We start from the raw sequence: 20,123 nt of genomic DNA, 5'->3' as shown, positions 1-20,123 counted from the left end.
AACTTCAGGCTGTCCAAAACTCGGCGGCCCGCTTACTGCTGAGCCTACCCCGGCATAAATCCATCTCAGAAGAGATTCGGAAGCTCCATTGGCTTCCAGTGATCCAGCGGATCAAATTTAAGGCACTCTGTGTGGCCTTTAAAGCTCTGACACAAAAGGGTCCACTGTAAGGGTGGGCGTAAAATCCGTTTCGCCGGCGAATTTGCGGATTTTCCGTGATTTCGTGATCCGCGAATCTCGCGAAATCACGGTAAAATCCGCGAATCAGCAGGGACGAATTTTCAGCCAAGCAAGGGTTACAGCAGCAGGTGCAAAAGTTGAACCTAATTTCTTTGTAACCTTTTATAAAAGGGTTACAAACAAATTAACTTCAACTTGGACACCTGCTGCTAATTGCTTCCTGGCGCCTCGTTGCCTACTTGCAACTATTCTCTGACCCTGCTCTGACCCTTGAAGCAGGGTCAGAGAATAGTTACAAGTAGGCAACGAGGCACCTGTCAAAGGAATTAAACCTCATCAGGAAGCACTTACAGATATAAAAAACAGGAAGAAGGGAGAGGATGGCAAATACACCCATTTTGAGTTGTCAGGAGGGGTTAAACTAAAAGAGACCTTTACAGCACAATTTTCATATGCATTTTGCTAAAAATAAAAAGCTGTATGTTCTGTAGGGGCAACTAAGGAATCTAGCCCTTCAGAGATCCGGCCTATCTTTCTTTCTCTCGTTCTCTCTCTCCCTCTCTCTTTCCCTCTCTTTCTCTCTATCTATCTATCTATCTATCTATCTATCTATCTATCTATCTATCTATCTATCTATCTATCTATCTATCTATCTATCTCTCTCTCCCTCTCCCATAAACGACTGCATGGGTAACTTCGCTATGCAAGCGGCTCGCGAAGACGCAAAAATCCCCGCGAACACGCAAAAAACCCAGCGAACACGCAAAAAACCCTGCGAACACGCAAAAAAACAAAAATCCGCAAATTCGCACAAATTTGCGAATTTTGCGGATCGCGAATTCGCAAATCCGCAAATTCGCGGAGCGCGAATTCGCAAAATTCACCCATGCTTAGTCCACTGTTCACGAGGGAGCTTTTTGCGTGGTACCAGCCAGGCAGGTCACTCAGTTCCTCAGGTGCAAAACTTCTTGTAGTCCCAAAGATTCAGACTTTGCATTGGGGAGGACGGAGTTTCTAGCACGGCACTACTAAGCTGTGGAATCTGTTGCCACCAGAAATTAGGAAAACCAGCTCTCTTATGGGCTTTAGAAAATTTTTTAAAACCTGGTTGTTTCAGTGAGGGGTGTTGGCTGGGTGTCTGCTCATGGTTCTAGCGCCGAGACACCATTTTTGGTATTCGTGCGCTTTATAAATTTCGTTATCATTATCATTTGATAATACGCCTGGGCAGAGGTCACTTAATTGGGTGCCTATCTCAATTCTATGTTATTACTAGAGCCGCAAGTTAACTTTATTGTGCGTACCTGATCAGGCTATGAAAAATGGTGCAGAGGGTTTAGTCATGGTTTTTCTCAAGTCACTTAAACACAGTTTGTGAAAGCATTTATAATGGCATTGCTTTACCTACATGAGTTTTAAAAAAAAATGTACATCAGCTACAGGTAGTGCACAATCGCTCCAGGCGAAGTGACAAGCAGTCACCTACTTTCTTACACTCTATATTATCCTTGGTACAAAATTGATTCTGAGAATACCCTTTTTTCCAGGAAGGACCCTAAACCATTTGTACATATACAAAATTAAGGTCATATTCCAAAAAAGGGTGAAGTGGGATGCAGACCCTGCAATTAGTTATTTGAATATGAGCTAAACTGAATGGGCAACCACATTCCAAAGGAGGCGTACTCTAATTTCTGTGAGGTGGAGCGGTACCAGAAAATCATCGAGGCAAACACATCACCAGGAGGTGGACTACTGTTTGCCCTTTCCAACCCTGACTGCTTTGGTAACTGACAGGATGGATTGGGGCACAACGACCTTGCACCCATTTTAGAATTTGGTTACTTGGCTTACAGCTGGGCAGGGCAGTGAGGGTTACAGATTCTGGTTCTGCAGCAGCGAACCCTGTACTTTCCTCTGTTTAAACCACCTTAAGGGCCACAAGAGTGTGGCCACATTTAGGGGCTCCACATCTTTTTGGGACCAGTAGAAAATGTACACAATAAGAGAACAGAAGGCCGACACATCTCTGCTAGGGACTGCAGGGTGTTCTGCTCCACAGTGATTCTAGCTCTTTTCCAGAGCTGTAGCAATATAAAATTCAAGATACACTACCCTAATACCCACTGCACCTAACACCGAGTATTCTTTTGCATAATATGTACTCATAAGTGGATATGTTCACACATCTAAGGATAGGGTGTGTGTTTCTCACTATGTTCAGCCACAAAGAAGAGATCTACGATTTTCCTAAGAATGTCAAGACCAAATATTTATTCTTAGAAACTTCTCAGAAGTTGGGGTTTTTAAGCATTTTATCTCCTTCAAAAGGTATTTAGCATCCGGTGCACAAAATACTACTTTTTTTGGTCAGTTAGTATGGCTTGTGATGTAAAGCATTCTCATCTAGACAAAACAAAAAAAACACTATAATGGCCCAAAGTATTAGACCTTGTCCGCAATTTTAAAGACAGCCTGGATGCTCAGCGGGCTCATAGTACGCAGGTGACAGCTGCCGGCACGAGCAGATTCTTAGAGTTTTCTCCTGTGTCAACTGATGCAGTGAGCCACCACATTCTGGCCTCTAAATTGGGCTCTCCTTTGGACATCTGTTCGTCAGGTTTTTTGATGGAGCTGGCAGACCTGGTGAGTCCTGTGTTGACAGACATTTGTTATAAGTTGTTTTCCTCAGGAACTTTTCCCACTATTTGGAAGGAGACTTCCGTTCTCCCGCTTCTTAAGAAACCCTCCTTTGATGCTTCTATGACATCAAACTGTCGCCCCATTGCATGCCTTCCTCTTCCAGCCAAAATTGTGGACAAGATTATGAACATCCAATTGACCCAATTCATTGATGACAATGGGTTGTTGGACCACTCCCAGTTTGGCTTCCGCAAAGAACACAGTACAGAGACAGCACTTATTAAGGTGACCAAAGAAATCAGAGCAGTCATGCATGGTGGAGGTACAGCAGCATTAATCTTACTTGACCTCTCCGTCACTTTTGACACCGTTGATCATACTCTCCTGACCCACTGATTAAAAACTTTAGGTGTGGATGGCATGGCGTTGGCCCTGCTGGCCTCCTTTCTGCAGGAGAGGAGATCAACGTTGTCACTCGACGGCTTTAATTCGAACCCTATGTTCTGCCTTGTGGGTTTCCTCAGGGTAGTTCGTTGAGCCCTTTGTTGTTCAATGTCTATGTCACTAAGCTTGCATGACTTGTCAGGGATTACCACTTCTGATTAACATCATATGCAGATGACTCGCAAATTGTGGTTGCAGCTCATAAGAAACAGAGCTCCCCTGCAGTGCAGTTTTATAACTGCATGGCTGCCAATAACATCTGGATGAGCAGTCACTGCCTTAAATTAAACTCCGAGAAGACGGAAGTGTTGATTTTTGGCAACTTGCAACCTTCCTGGAGCAAGCTCTGGTGCCCTGTGGAAATGGGCTTCCCGCCCATCCCTACGGCAAAGACAAAAAACCTGGGCATTTTGATAGACAACAGGCTCATGTTTATCCGTTAAACAAATGCCATCGTGTCTGCTTCTCACTTCCTGATAAAAAAAATCAGGAAGGTACTTCCCTATATCCCGGAGGAAACCAGGAAAGTGGTCATCACCTCCCTGATACAGTCTAAGTTGGATTATTGCAACAGGCTTTATTTGAATGCCCAAACGCAGTGCCTGAGAAAACTTCAGGCTGTCCAAAACTCGGCGGCCCGCTTACTGCTGAGCCTACCCCGGCATAAATCCATCTCAGAAGAGATTCGGAAGCTCCATTGGCTTCCAGTGATCCAGCGGATCAAATTTAAGGCACTCTGTGTGGCCTTTAAAGCTCTGACACAAAAGGGTCCACTGTAAGGGTGGGCGTAAAATCCGTTTCGCCGGCGAATTTGCGGATTTTCCGTGATTTCGTGATCCGCGAATCTCGCGAAATCGCGGTAAAATCCGCGAATCAGCAGGGACGAATTTTCAGCCAAGCAAGGGTTACAGCAGCAGGTGCAAAAGTTGAACCTAATTTCTTTGTAACCTTTTATAAAAGGGTTACAAACAAATTAACTTCAACTTGGACACCTGCTGCTAATTGCTTCCTGGCGCCTCGTTGCCTACTTGCAACTATTCTCTGACCCTGCTCTGACCCTTGAAGCAGGGTCAGAGAATAGTTACAAGTAGGCAACGAGGCACCTGTCAAAGGAATTAAACCTCATCAGGAAGCACTTACAGATATAAAAAACAGGAAGAAGGGAGAGGATGGCAAATACACCCATTTTGAGTTGTCAGGAGGGGTTAAACTAAAAGAGACCTTTACAGCACAATTTTCATATACATTTTGCTAAAAATAAAAAGCTGTATGTTCTGTAGGGGCAACTAAGGAATCTAGCCCTTCAGAGATCCGGCCTATCTTTCTTTCTCTCGTTCTCTCTCTCCCTCTCTCTTTCCCTCTCTTTCTCTCTATCTATCTATCTATCTATCTATCTATCTATCTATCTATCTATCTATCTATCTATCTATCTATCTATCTATCTATCTATCTATCTATCTATCTCTCTCTCCCTCTCCCATAAACGACTGCATGGGTAACTTCGCTATGCAAGCGGCTCGCGAAGACGCAAAAATCCCCGCGAACACGCAAAAAACCCAGCGAACACGCAAAAAACCCTGCGAATACGCAAAAAAACAAAAATCCGCAAATTCGCACAAATTTGCGAATTTTGCGGATCGCGAATTCGAAAATCCGCAAATTCGCGGAGCGCGAATTCGCAAAATTCACCCATGCTTAGTCCACTGTTCACGAGGGAGCTTTTTGCGTGGTACCAGCCAGGCAGGTCACTCAGTTCCTCAGGTGCAAAACTTCTTGTAGTCCCAAAGATTCAGACTTTGCATTGGGGAGGACGGAGTTTCTAGCACGGCACTACTAAGCTGTGGAATCTGTTGCCACCAGAAATTAGGAAAACCAGCTCTCTTATGGGCTTTAGAAATTTTTTTAAAACCTGGTTGTTTCAGTGAGGGGTGTTGGCTGGGTGTCTGCTCATGGTTCTAGCGCCGAGACACCATTTTTGGTATTCGTGCGCTTTATAAATTTCGTTATCATTATCATTTGATAATACGCCTGGGCAGAGGTCACTTAATTGGGTGCCTATCTCAATTCTATGTTATTACTAGAGCCGCAAGTTAACTTTATTGTGCGTACCTGATCAGGCTATGAAAAATGGTGCAGAGGGTTTAGTCATGGTTTTTCTCAAGTCACTTAAACACAGTTTGTGAAAGCATTTATAATGGCATTGCTTTACCTACATGAGTTTTAAAAAAAAATGTACATCAGCTACAGGTAGTGCACAATCGCTCCAGGCGAAGTGACAAGCAGTCACCTACTTTCTTACACTCTATATTATCCTTGGTACAAAATTGATTCTGAGAATACCCTTTTTTCCAGGAAGGACCCTAAACCATTTGTACATATACAAAATTAAGGTCATATTCCAAAAAAGGGTGAAGTGGGATGCAGACCCTGCAATTAGTTATTTGAATATGAGCTAAACTGAATGGGCAACCACATTCCAAAGGAGGCGTACTCTAATTTCTGTGAGGTGGAGCGGTACCAGAAAATCATCGAGGCAAACACATCACCAGGAGGTGGACTACTGTTTGCCCTTTCCAACCCTGACTGCTTTGGTAACTGACAGGATGGATTGGGGCACAACGACCTTGCACCCATTTTAGAATTTGGTTACTTGGCTTACAGCTGGGCAGGGCAGTGAGGGTTACAGATTCTGGTTCTGCAGCAGCGAACCCTGTACTTTCCTCTGTTTAAACCACCTTAAGGGCCACAAGAGTGTGGCCACATTTAGGGGCTCCACATCTTTTTGGGACCAGTAGAAAATGTACACAATAAGAGAACAGAAGGCCGACACATCTCTGCTAGGGACTGCAGGGTGTTCTGCTCCACAGTGATTCTAGCTCTTTTCCAGAGCTGTAGCAATATAAAATTCAAGATACACTACCCTAATACCCACTGCACCTAACACCGAGTATTCTTTTGCATAATATGTACTCATAAGTGGATATGTTCACACATCTAAGGATAGGGTGTGTGTTTCTCACTATGTTCAGCCACAAAGAAGAGATCTACGATTTTCCTAAGAATGTCAAGACCAAATATTTATTCTTAGAAACTTCTCAGAAGTTGGGGTTTTTAAGCATTTTATCTCCTTCAAAAGGTATTTAGCATCCGGTGCACAAAATACTACTTTTTTTGGTCAGTTAGTATGGCTTGTGATGTAAAGCATTCTCATCTGGACAAAACAAAAAAAACACTATAATGGCCCAAAGTATTAGACCTTGTCCGCAATTTTAAAGACGGCCTGGATGCTCAGCGGGCTCATAGTACGCAGGTGACAGCTGCCGGCACGAGCAGATTCTTAGAGTTTTCTCCTGTGTCAACTGATGCAGTGAGCCACCACATTCTGGCCTCTAAATTGGGCTCTCCTTTGGACATCTGTTCGTCAGGTTTTTTGATGGAGCTGGCAGACCTGGTGAGTCCTGTGTTGACAGACATTTGTTATAAGTTGTTTTCCTCAGGAACTTTTCCCACTATTTGGAAGGAGACTTCCGTTCTCCCGCTTCTTAAGAAACCCTCCTTAGATGCTTCTATGACATCAAACTGTCGCCCCATTGCATGCCTTCCTCTTCCAGCCAAAATTGTGGACAAGATTATGAACATCCAATTGACCCAATTCATTGATGACAATGGGTTGTTGGACCACTCCCAGTTTGGCTTCCGCAAAGAACACAGTACAGAGACAGCACTTATTAAGGTGACCAAAGAAATCAGAGCAGTCATGCATGGTGGAGGTACAGCAGCATTAATCTTACTTGACCTCTCCGTCACTTTTGACACCGTTGATCATACTCTCCTGACCCACTGATTAAAAACTTTAGGTGTGGATGGCATGGCGTTGGCCCTGCTGGCCTCCTTTCTGCAGGAGAGGAGATCAACGGTGTCACTCGACGGCTTTAATTCGAACCCTATGTTCTGCCTTGTGGGTTTCCTCAGGGTAGTTCGTTGAGCCCTTTGTTGTTCAATGTCTATGTCACTAAGCTTGCATGACTTGTCAGGGATTACCACTTCTGATTAACATCATATGCAGATGACTCGCAAATTGTGGTTGCAGCTCATAAGAAACAGAGCTCCCCTGCAGTGCAGTTTTATAACTGCATGGCTGCCAATAACATCTGGATGAGCAGTCACTGCCTTAAATTAAACTCCGAGAAGACGGAAGTGTTGATTTTTGGCAACTTGCAACCTTCCTGGAGCAAGCTCTGGTGCCCTGTGGAAATGGGCTTCCCGCCCATCCCTACGGCAAAGACAAAAAACCTGGGCATTTTGATAGACAACAGGCTCATGTTTATCCGTTAAACAAATGCCATCGTGTCTGCTTCTCACTTCCTGATAAAAAAAATCAGGAAGGTACTTCCCTATATCCCGGAGGAAACCAGGAAAGTGGTCATCACCTCCCTGATACAGTCTAAGTTGGATTATTGCAACAGGCTTTATTTGAATGCCCAAACGCAGTGCCTGAGAAAACTTCAGGCTGTCCAAAACTCGGCGGCCCGCTTACTGCTGAGCCTACCCCGGCATAAATCCATCTCAGAAGAGATTCGGAAGCTCCATTGGCTTCCAGTGATCCAGCGGATCAAATTTAAGGCACTCTGTGTGGCCTTTAAAGCTCTGACACAAAAGGGTCCACTGTAAGGGTGGGCGTAAAATCCGTTTCGCCGGCGAATTTGCGGATTTTCCGTGATTTCGTGATCCGCGAATCTCGCGAAATCGCGGTAAAATCCGCGAATCAGCAGGGACGAATTTTCAGCCAAGCAAGGGTTACAGCAGCAGGTGCAAAAGTTGAACCTAATTTCTTTGTAACCTTTTATAAAAGGGTTACAAACAAATTAACTTCAACTTGGACACCTGCTGCTAATTGCTTCCTGGCGCCTCGTTGCCTACTTGCAACTATTCTCTGACCCTGCTCTGACCCTTGAAGCAGGGTCAGAGAATAGTTACAAGTAGGCAACGAGGCACCTGTCAAAGGAATTAAACCTCATCAGGAAGCACTTACAGATATAAAAAACAGGAAGAAGGGAGAGGATGGCAAATACACCCATTTTGAGTTGTCAGGAGGGGTTAAACTAAAAGAGACCTTTACAGCACAATTTTCATATGCATTTTGCTAAAAATAAAAAGCTGTATGTTCTGTAGGGGCAACTAAGGAATCTAGCCCTTCAGAGATCCGGCCTATCTTTCTTTCTCTCGTTCTCTCTCTCCCTCTCTCTTTCCCTCTCTTTCTCTCTATCTATCTCTATCTATCTATCTATCTATCTATCTATCTATCTATCTATCTATCTATCTATCTATCTCTCTCTCCCTCTCCCATAAACGACTGCATGGGTAACTTCGCTATGCAAGCGGCTCGCGAAGACGCAAAAATCCCCGCAAACACGCAAAAAACCCAGCGAACACGCAAAAAACCCTGCGAACACGCAAAAAAACAAAAATCCGCAAATTCGCACAAATTTGCGAATTTTGCGGATCGCGAATTCGCAAATCCGAAAATTCGCGGAGCGCGAATTCGCAAAACTCACCCATGCTTAGTCCACTGTTCATGAGGGAGCTTTTTGCGTGGTACCAGCCAGGCAGGTCACTCAGTTCCTCAGGTGCAAAACTTCTTGTAGTCCCAAAGATTCAGACTTTGCATTGGGGAGGACGGAGTTTCTAGCACGGCACTACTAAGCTGTGGAATCTGTTGCCACCAGAAATTAGGAAAACCAGCTCTCTTATGGGCTTTAGAAATTTTTTTAAAACCTGGTTGTTTCAGTGAGGGGTGTTGGCTGGGTGTCTGCTCATGGTTCTAGCGCCGAGACACCATTTTTGGTATTCGTGCGCTTTATAAATTTCGTTATCATTATCATTTGATAATACGGCTGGGCAGAGGTCACTTAATTGGGTGCCTATCTCAATTCTATGTTATTACTAGAGCCGCAAGTTAACTTTATTGTGCGTACCTGATCAGGCTATGAAAAATGGTGCAGAGGGTTTAGTCATGGTTTTTCTCAAGTCACTTAAACACAGTTTGTGAAAGCATTTATAATGGCATTGCTTTACCTACATGAGTTTTAAAAAAAAATGTACATCAGCTACAGGTAGTGCACAATCGCTCCAGGCGAAGTGACATGATGCGCATCTGCATTTGAAACCCATCCTCATGGATTGCAGGCCAAAGCTTTCATTCTTTTTACACTGCAAACTATACCTCATAAAGCAATGTGTGAATTATCCCCATTGTACCTTAAGGAGAAATTCATTTGTACCTGTCTGTCTTTCAGAACACTGACATGATGGATAAATGATGGTTCTTGATCCGGTGGTTCTAGTGAATCAGAGCAGGGTATATTCTTCTTTTATTGGTTGAGATACCACTGGGCAGTGCGCCTGTAAGCATCGTAAATAATTATAATCAACTTTCGATCTGCAGAAATCTGAAGACATTCTTGTTCTGATTATTTTCCTCCTTTTTATATATATCTTCTGTTTCAATGCTTGGGTGCTGTCATAGGATCTTTAGCTTTTTACAAATGCGAATAGAAGGAAAGGTCCCAAGAGAGTACAGGGCACTTTTATTGGGAAAAAAACCTATTTCTTTGTACTCCACAGTATAATTCCATGTTATGACTATCACAGAAGGTTGATCTGGACTTCTTCGCAAATGTCTGTGTGAACAATAGGCGTAGATGAGTGAAGGAGCATATTCTAGTGTAATTGATAATTCATTACAAACTTTCAAAGAAACTCCAGGTAAACCCAGGCACTGGTTCTGCACCATCAATACATATTGTGCAAATCCCAGAACCAGGCTGGAACTTTGGGAGTTGGGATAACATTTATCAGCAGATCTGCTAGCACCTTGTCTTGTTTCTTGCCATATTGTGTACCAGGACTGTAACTGTTTTCTTGTCAATTTTGTATCATTTTTTTTAAACCAATTTTTGTTGACACATTGAAAAGTAAACATGATACAATAGTAACCAGAATTATGTAGACAGGCAGTAGGAGTGATGGCAAGTCCGCACTCTGTTGGGCAGCAATTTCTAGGGGAGTTTTGTTTAGTGTGTTGAAAGCCCATGGGACTAAGAGTGTTTCATAGGAAGCACCCATAGAAATAATGACAATAATTAGCAAAACAGAGCCTTATTTAGAGCGTGCCAAAAAGTTAGCGGGTGTCCTCGCTGCCATATTTAGACTGCCATTTATATTAAAGCACTCAGAATATGGCGTATGGGACATCCACTATTTTTTAATGAATGTTCTGCATCCCCCCCATTCTAAATAAGGCCCTCAGCTATATGGATCCCACATGGGATACAAATTTGTGCCGCTGCTCAACATATTTTTATGTACTGTCATTATTATACAAGTATATCAGACAATAAGGGCCCCATTAGGATGGCGGGCGGATCGCCCCCGCGAGGCTGGTGGACCGCCCACCGCAATGTCACAAATGCGGCATGCGGCCGCCAGTGTGGCGGGCACATCGTAATTGGGAGTGCGGGACCCCCGCCCCCGGGTTTTGTCCGTTCGCCATGCTAATGACCCCCTAAGACACTTGCTCATGCACAGAACAAGGATATGTACAATGTGCCATGGCATGATGCAGCTAATCCTGGTGCAATAGGGAGCCTGTCTTCTCCAGTCATCCTATTACCAAAAGGATATATATACTGAGCCTAGCTTCAATACAGTGACTCCAAGGTAGGTAGCTTCCCTCCGACGTGGTGATCTAGGGAACTCAAACAAAAATGTAACTATGTATACATATGTAAGACACTAGACTCAGAAAGAACAAACCAACAGCTCCAGTAATATACTTTATACCCAAACTACACAAGAATCCAACTAAACCACCCAGACGCCCCATTATGTCCGCCAGCAATAGTCTAACTGAGAACACATCACAATATATAGACTATTTTCTTTAAGAGTTTGTTCAAGCTTTGCCCTCATACTTAAGGGATATTGGCAACATTTTGGCAAAGATACACGACTTTAAGTGGCAAAATGGGTTTCTATTGATAATGTTTGACATTACAGCTCTATACACAAACATTAGCCACAAAGATGGTTTGAGGGCAGTAAAACATTATCTTAGAAAAAATCTGCTGTACATGAACAACACAACAAAATGCTCATTGACATGACAGATTTTTGCCTCAACAATAATATTTTTTATTTCAGAATGTTCTCTACCAACAATTACGGGAGTTGCTATGGGGGCCAGTTTCTCCTCAGCTACTCCTGTCTTCACATCGGCTGGTGGGAGGAACTGGTCCTACGTAGAAAATTCTCAAACACCCTGGAACAAAATGTGAAATGTTGGTGGCGCTATATTGATGAATTGTTTGTAATATGGCATGGTTCTGAAATAGAGGCCAACATGTTTATTGATGAATTGAACCTAAATGATATTAATTTGCAGTTCACTGCCAACATCAGTTCTGAAATGGTCGCTTTTCTAGATGTAGATGTGTACATAGAAAAAGGGAAGATTGAGACAAAAATACACAGGAAACCTACAGCAGTTAATTTGGTGTTGCATGCAACCAGACTACACCCAAGACACCTTATCCAAAGTATCCCCTATGGGGAAATGATTCAACTGAAAAGTATCTGTAGCATTGTAGATGAACTACAGAAGGCCCAACAAAACAGTCAATCTAGATTCCTCCAACGGGCCTACACTAAAGGATGCATAGATGCTGCCATATTGAAAAGTGGGTTGGTTAACAGGGATACTCTCCCTAAGCTTGACAAAGCATGCATACTGATGAGGCACTCAGACCATCATCAAAATCAAAAAACGCAGCCAATGATGAATTCTGGATGATAGTGGGATACAGCAATCAGAGTAAAGAAATTAACTGCATCATCAAAAAGAAATTGGACTTTGGTAAAAAATGACATAACCCTGTTCTAGGTCATACACTACCCACTAAGCTCTCAATTACCAACAAAAGGTCTCCCAATATGAGAGATAGGCTGGTTCAGAATAATCCAGTTGACAAACCGAAAAGCAACTGGCTAAGCCAAAGAAAAGGTTTTTTCAGATCTAGAACCTGCAAGGCCTGTCCATTTGGCATCAACACTCTGACATATAAAACCGCCTTTAGCGGGCAAGATCAAGCCATCAACAGAGCTGTGTCTTGTAGGTCTGAATTTGTTGTATATGTTCTCGAGTGCCCTTGTGGGCTTCAGTACGTGTGAAGTATCAAGCTGCAGGGACACAAGAGGATTTTGCAACATATCAGAGCTGTCAGTAACCAATACCCTGTGTATCCAGTCGCCCGCATTTTAAGGAAGACCATTAATCAGACCCCAAACCCTTAAAATATTTCATAATAGACTGTGTACCTTTCGATAGACGAGGTGGGGACAGGGAGAGAATCCTGCGAAAATTAGAAACCCGATATATTCTGGACCTGGATTCCAAGAGTCCCAACGGCCTGAACATAACAGCAGATCTGTACATATGTCTTTAACTGTTAAGAACACATGCTCGTTTCATGACATAAATCTCAGTTTTTTTCTTTACTTCTCTGAATGTTAGTTCTATGTACAAAGAACTAAATTGAACATCCAAAAAAGTAACAGCATTATGAAGCTTTACACTGTAACGATGCAGCCAAACATACCCTCATGTCACACAGAATTCTTAGCAAGATAATGGCTTTTATCTTGTCTTTTAATCCACCATTGTTTGTAGTTATTTAGGTAACTATTGACAGAGTCTTTTGTCAAAAAGATATTGCGTTTTGCACTTTATTTGCACATTTTGCACACAGTGTTGACAGGCCAAGTATACCACATGTGGACAGAGTACAGCGCACTGAATCGGCAACATTTACATTGTTTAAGTTCATTCACCAAGTCCTATGTAAAGGATCATATCAAGAGGGCACAAACATCAAATGCACAATATGATTTTATGAATGATTTTAGACCAATGTTTTTTTACAATGAAATCTATGTCTACTATTTATTTATTTATCTATTTATTGAGTACACAGCTGTGCATTGTACTTGCTGAGGTGGATAATTTAGTATTTAAACCGTGATTGCAATTTCCTACCTCCCTAGAGGGATTTTATGACATTTTAAAATCTTTTTATACATGGTATTGAAAGTTTGTGAAATATGATCGCAAAATATTGATGGAATATTCACAATGTATTGGTGTCCAGTAATCAAATAGGTATTTATACCATTATCTAAGATGCTAACTGGTTCAGTATGAAATGCAAATACTCCACATTATACTTGCCCTGTTAACAACACAACAACTTCTTTGCACTGTCACTTTAACACTGTTTAAAAAAAGTCACAAAACAATTGTATTTAAATGGTCAGCTGACTTTCATGCGTGTCATGTGATCAAGGCTCTTCGGAGTTGAAACGCATTATGGCGGAATTACCTTGAGGCAATAAACTGATTGAATGCACCAAAGTTGTGGTCCGTGCTCCTTTCTTCAAGATTTGAAGTGCCAAGCAGCAGTGGAGTTCTTGGCATATATAAGACACTATGAATGAGTTATGTGATAGGCCCCCAAATTGCCGGAAGGGCAGCATCCAGCCAATGGACAAAGACAAGACAATTAATGCTGGAATCATAAAACTGACTACCAAAATTGGGAAATCCATACCATTAGATAATTCTATGATGGTTCATCCCCATCCGAGCTGGTTATACTGCCCTGTGGCCCAGACCAACCCTTCCTAGAAGCAATTGCGATGCTGCAAGCGGTCATTGTTTGTAATAAAAGTCACTTTTATTGATCAATGCAGGTTTCACTATTAATGTAAACCATTGGGACAAGGAATTTTAGAATCAACTTCACTTTGATTCAGCTTCTTTAGAATGGTATCAACTATTGTACATCTTTCTTCTGATTCACTAAACAATTCCTGTTTCAGCATGCAACTTTGACATTCCACTCCATCATTTATTCATTCATGTTTGATTAATTAAAACCATTGCATGACTAAGAACTGTACAATACATTTTGGTTTTGAATAAAACAATTCCTACAGCAATATCGACTAGATTATTTAATTTATAAAAAGGATTAAAACCAACCCTACATGATTAAGATAAAAAACAGTGCCCAGGATTTTACAAATATTGAGGTAAAGTGCAATATGCCATATGCATGCTAATAGGACTTCAAAGTGGTAGGGCTGGGGTTACTGAAATCTCAATACCCAGGAGTATTTGTTGCAGCAGATTACCATATTTTCTGGGTTAGCAATTCCTGTATCCCAGGGCCACCTGATCATGGAGGATGCTGCATGTGTAACTTGAGATTTACAGTTACCATTGGGGGCTCTCCTAAGAGCTAGCTACTGAATGCTGTTCTGGGTTCTGTGGTCATTGGCTTTTGTGCTTGCTTCAATAAGAGAAAAGCGAATATAACTCATAAATGTCCCCAGTCTCACTAAGGTGGTTGTATATTTTCAGTAATGCACATATCCAATGCCTTCTTTCAGCACTTAACCCCTTATGAACGACATCGCGGGAAGAGCAGGCGGTGTCAGTACTCTGAAAGTTAAGGACAGCAACACAACAGATGAAGCCAGTATTCATGTTGATAATTACATAACCTACACGAGGTAACCTGATCTTGTCAAACCTTACGAGGATTGAAGTCTGAAATTGGTGGAGCAATTAGCCTCATAAAATTTTTCGTACGGACCTGTATAAAGCATGACTGTGCCTTCCTAGAGTTATAAGATGCATCGAGCGCCTCAAACAGGGTGCTAGGTCGGATACTTCCGATTTCCCATTCAAAGGACGTTAATTGCACTTGCCTGTTCAGGACTTTTTTCCAAGCAGATTAAGAGATTTATTGGAGATGCAAGCTATCTGTCCTGATTTTCAGAGTTGCTAGCTGTAGCTGCCAGGGAGATCCTGCTTCATCAAATATGGATTTCAAATGATATTTGAGAGAAGACTCTGGGGTCTGCAGGACCCTTAGGTAGAACTTTATTAGATCCGCCTGGCCCAAGAGGTCAGGGCACCCGAGGCCCAGCTCCATGCTTCACCTTGTTCTTCTTGCTTGTTGAGGGGGGATTAGAGTTCTCTTGTATGCCTTAATCTGGGTATTTATTAGAAATGTGTCCCAGGCGCCGGGGAATGCCAAATGACCATAGTTGATGGCCAGGATGAGTTTTGCTCTTAAAACACTCAACATGGGCTCTGCAGTTGGGCTTTATAATTGAGTACTCAGGTGCTTCAGTAAGTGAATAACAGTGGTGGCCTTTGTTCTTAGGTGCTGTGCTTTCACAAAGCCATACTCTGAGGTAGTTGTAGACTGAAATTGTGATATTTTGGAGGTCTCCCATCTGAAATTGAAAGTTGTTTTTTGTGCAGTAAATTTCCTAAATATGACAACCTTAGGTTTGCCCTGGTTCACCTGAAGATTATTAGCTTGGTTGTAATAATGAAGTGCTTTGGGGGCTCTCTGCAGGACAACTCTGGTATGATCCAGGATGACAGTATCACCAGTGTACTGGAAGTGGGAAGGTGCACACCGAACCGGACGTACCCCTTAATAATTAATTTTAGTGATCTGGGTGAAAAGGGGAAACAAAAATATAAAGTTATACTCAACCTCCCACTTGACCAACATCTATTATGCAATGGCTATATTAAGCTTCAACGTGGTCTGCACTGTATATATGAACACAGAAAATCTATGGTTTTAATACCTAAAAAAATATAAATGAAAAATATGGTCTAAGAATTTTACAATATATTTACAAAGGAAGATTAAAAATAAAATATTAATTAATGCATCTTTGTTGTATCCAGTGATACCTATAGCAAAGGGACAGCCTGTTGGAGTTTAATATAGCCATTGCATAATAGATATTGGTCAAGTGGGAGGTTGAGTATAAATTTAGATGGGAAGGTGCAGCCTTCCCAGCCTAGGTGTTACTAGTCTGAATCCTTCCACAGCTGCTCCCATATCTGCGGTATAAAGGTTGAAAAGGAGGGGAGCCACCACTCAGCCCAGGTTAAGCCGATTATTGGAAGGGACATGGGCAGTGACAGTGGTGGGGCCTGTTTTGGCCCGAACCCATATTCCTTGATGGAGTGATGTAATTGTCCTGAAAAGCAGAAGTGAGATCCCACAAGCAGCTAGCTTCCCCCATAACTTTTCCCGGTTCACCCTGTCAAAGGCAGGGCTGTAGTCAATGAAGCAGCAGAACAAGGGTGGGTGCTTTCTCCTGGCTGCTTGTGTTGATAGGTGAGCCAGAGATAAGACGTTGTCCATTGCTGAGCTCTTTGCCATAAACCTGGATTGGTAAAAAGGTAAAATACCCTTTTCCTCTGCCCATATTTCCAGTTCTTTGCGAAGAATAACAGCATGAGCCTTTGCTGCTACGTCAAGTAGAGCTATAAACCTGTAATTGGCTGGGTTAGAGCATATTCCCTTTTTATTAATGGGGAAAAGGACGGAACCCCTCCAGGAATCCGGGATTATTAATGCAATAGCAAAAGCATCAATCAATCAATCAATCAGTGACACTTATAAAGCGCGCTACATACCCGTGGGGTCTCAAGGCGCTGGGGGGCGGGGGGAGCCGCTACTGCTCGAACAGCCAGGTCTTCAGCTTCTTCCTGAAGGAGAGGTGGTCTTGGGTCAGGCGCAGGTCGGTCGGGAGGGAGTTCCAGGTCTTGGCGGCCAGGTGGGAGAAGGACCTTCCTCCTGTAGTCGCTCTTCGGATGCGGGGGACGGCGGCGAGGGCGTGGTTGGCTGATCGGAGGTGGCGTTTGGGAGCGTAGAAGTTGACTCGGCTGTTGAGGTAGCTCGGGCCTTGGTCGTGTAGGGCTTTGTGTGCGTGGGTGAGGAGGCGGAAGGTGATTCTTTTGTTGACGGGGAGCCAGTGAAGGTCTCGCAGATGTCCGGAGATGTGGCTGGTTCGTGGGATGTCGAGGATGAGTCTGGCTGAGGCGTTCTGGATCCGCTGGAGTCTCTTCTGGAGCTTGGCGGTGGTCCCGGCGTAGAGGGCGTTGCCGTAGTCCAGTCGGCTGGTGACGAGGGCCTGGGTGACGGTCTTCCTGGTCTCGGTGGGGATCCACCAGAAGATCTTCCGTAGCATGCGTAGGATGTTGAAGCATGCCGAGGAGACGTTGAAAAGTGGCATTAAGATGGGCTGTCAAAAGTCTTCTGCTGTTTTAGACACAGAGGCTGGAATCCAGTTTGTCCCCGGGCCCCATCTTGCCTCATTTTCTTGATTGTGGCAGTTACTGTGTCTGCTGTGCATATCGTCTTGTCTTGGGTCCTAAGATCTGAAGTTGCAATGGGCAGATAAGAAATTGGCCCTATTGCTTGGCTGGATAAATAAAACTGTTCCACAAGGCTCATACAATAATATTCAGCCACTCAATTTTCCCTTGTGTGCCCTGGACTGCCCAGCCAGTTTATGTGCCTCCACAGTCTAGCATGACTTTCATCTTTTAGTACTGTGTACGTCTGAGCCACTTCACATCATTGTAATCCCTTTTGTGCTGCCATACTTTATGCTGATATATTGCCCTAAGATGGGAAATAGTTTGATCTTTGCGTGGTTTATTGCTTCTTCTTATGGCAGCCAGAGCTCTCTGGAGGGACCATTTGCAGGCAATTTGCTCCATTGAATGTAAATGGGTCTGTGTTGCATTCAAACGACTGAAAGGTTTCTGTTCTCCACTCCTAATTTCCTGCTGAAGGTCCAATATGAGGTCCTACCAGTGCTCAGAAGGTCTTTTTGATCTGTATAGTATAGTGGGCGGGTTTCTTCTCTCTGTCCAGGCTTTGAGCTTCACCCCTAATTTACAGACCTTTTAATTCTATATAAGATTTCTTGGTGCTCATCCCGATCAGAGGTATTGAGGGGGAATCATTGGCGCCTGGAGAGTTGTGCGCAGAGGTCTAAGATTGCTCTCCTTCCTTTTGTCAATTTCAAAATCTTGAAACATGGAGTCCAGCCCTTCGCTAATGAAGATGTAGTCCTAAATATGGGAGTGGGGCGCCAATGGGGTGAGTGAGCTTCCTTTATAACTTGCGACTAGCTGAGTTTGTAGTTGGACCGAAGTGCATGTAGGGGTGCTGCCACACCTGAAGACTTCATAAATTTAGAGATTTGCTTAAGTCCCTTAGATTGCAGTCCCCTGCTATATTTGCCTGGTGTGACTTTCAAATCTTTCAAAAGTCTGGTCTAAGTGTCTGTAACCAATCATGGACGCATACTAAACTTTTAAATGGCTATGAATGACCATCCATGATGGCGATTCACAAAAAACCTAGAGTTCACTGCATAGCTGGCAGCGAACTTTATATTTGGAAGAGTAAAGGCAGAGTGACGAGTCTAAAATCCTTCCCCAACCTGACTGCCTTTGCTCCATCTGCCAAACTTGTAAGCGGGCCTTTAGAACATCTGGTGATCTTTCACAATTTCTTTGCTAAATAGATATGTTTAGGGGTTTACACACACCAGTTTTAATTAGGAAATATGTTTCAAGTGGAAAATTCGATTAGTGGCCTAGAACTTGTAAATAAAAGTTCTAGGGCGTCAGTGCCTTTGGTTGGTTCACCTAGGTAGGTAAAAGTGCCAGGACCTGTTCCTTTCCTAGTTGAATTGATTCCTGTACCCGAAAAAAATACTTCTTGAGGTAGGTATAATATGTTAGATGCATATTGATTTTACAATTGTTCTTGCTTCTGATAAAACAAGTTCTCTGTGTATTGTTAGGTGTGCATCATTTCAGTCCATAATATTTTAGTTCAAAACCTTTTCCTGGGGACAAACTCAATCAATACACCATTGACAGCTTCAGTGTTGGGATCCATTATACAACTCTCAAACACTGGTTCTCATTCCAAAGCCTTATGATTGAACATGTCAAAATGTTTGCCTCTGGTGTCCAGCACATTTTGTACTATAGAAACTTAGTTTTCCATTTTACATCCATAGAAGAAGAGAGAAGTGGCTGAATCGTAGCTTTCAGAGCCTTAGCTAATGTTATTTCAAATCTTCTAACAGTTCTTTCAGTGTTTGCATGAATCAGATGGAGTGTGAGCAAGATCTTTTTCAGGAAGCACCAGAGAGTGCCCATGTGCAGACTGTTCGGCATGTTCACTTTATTTTTTGTTAAAATTCAAGTGGTTGTCAGGCCCACCCTTCTTGTTTTCAATCTAAGTTATTCTTCCTCGAGGCTTGTTTGTTCCTTGAGGCTTGAGTGAAAAGCTGATACATACTCACTCACTGGGACCAATTCTGGGAATGTTTGGTGTAGGTTTTAGGTATTTACTTAGAGGCACCATGGACAAGTCCTTCTTGATTTCAAGCCTAGCTTTTATCATTATCACCCAAACTGGTTGATTTTATTAAGGGCTGAGAGGTTATTGATATCCAATTAAATGTATGAGGTGTAATTTTGGATGGCCCCACTGGTGCTGCCCTGGAGGGAGTGCTTTTTGCTCCAGTGGTTTTAACAGTGCCCTTTTAGAAAAACTATACCTTTATTTCTCTTGTTAGCAAACCCCTAATTCTCACACCAAGGTTCAATAGATATAACATCTGTAAGAAGTAAGAAATCTGAGCTGAGATGAGTGGTGGCGCATTAACATTTTTCTGATCAGTCGTAAACCAAAGTTATGCTTGGCATGTTCACAATATGTAACTCTCCCCCATCCAGTGCTGCCATATTAACACCTGTTATTTTATGAGTGACCCTAACTATAATGAGTTATTTGGAGATGCCTGTAAGGGGTCACTGTCTAATGATCAGTCAATTCAAAAAAAGACTATTGGCAATGAATGCGACTACTGTGCCTTTGTACTCAAGC

This window comes from Lissotriton vulgaris, chromosome 1_1 (assembly GCF_964263255.1).
Source record: "Lissotriton vulgaris chromosome 1_1, aLisVul1.2, whole genome shotgun sequence".
Classification (NCBI taxonomy): domain Eukaryota; kingdom Metazoa; phylum Chordata; class Amphibia; order Caudata; family Salamandridae; genus Lissotriton; species Lissotriton vulgaris.
Note: the sequence above shows the minus strand (reverse complement) of the source record.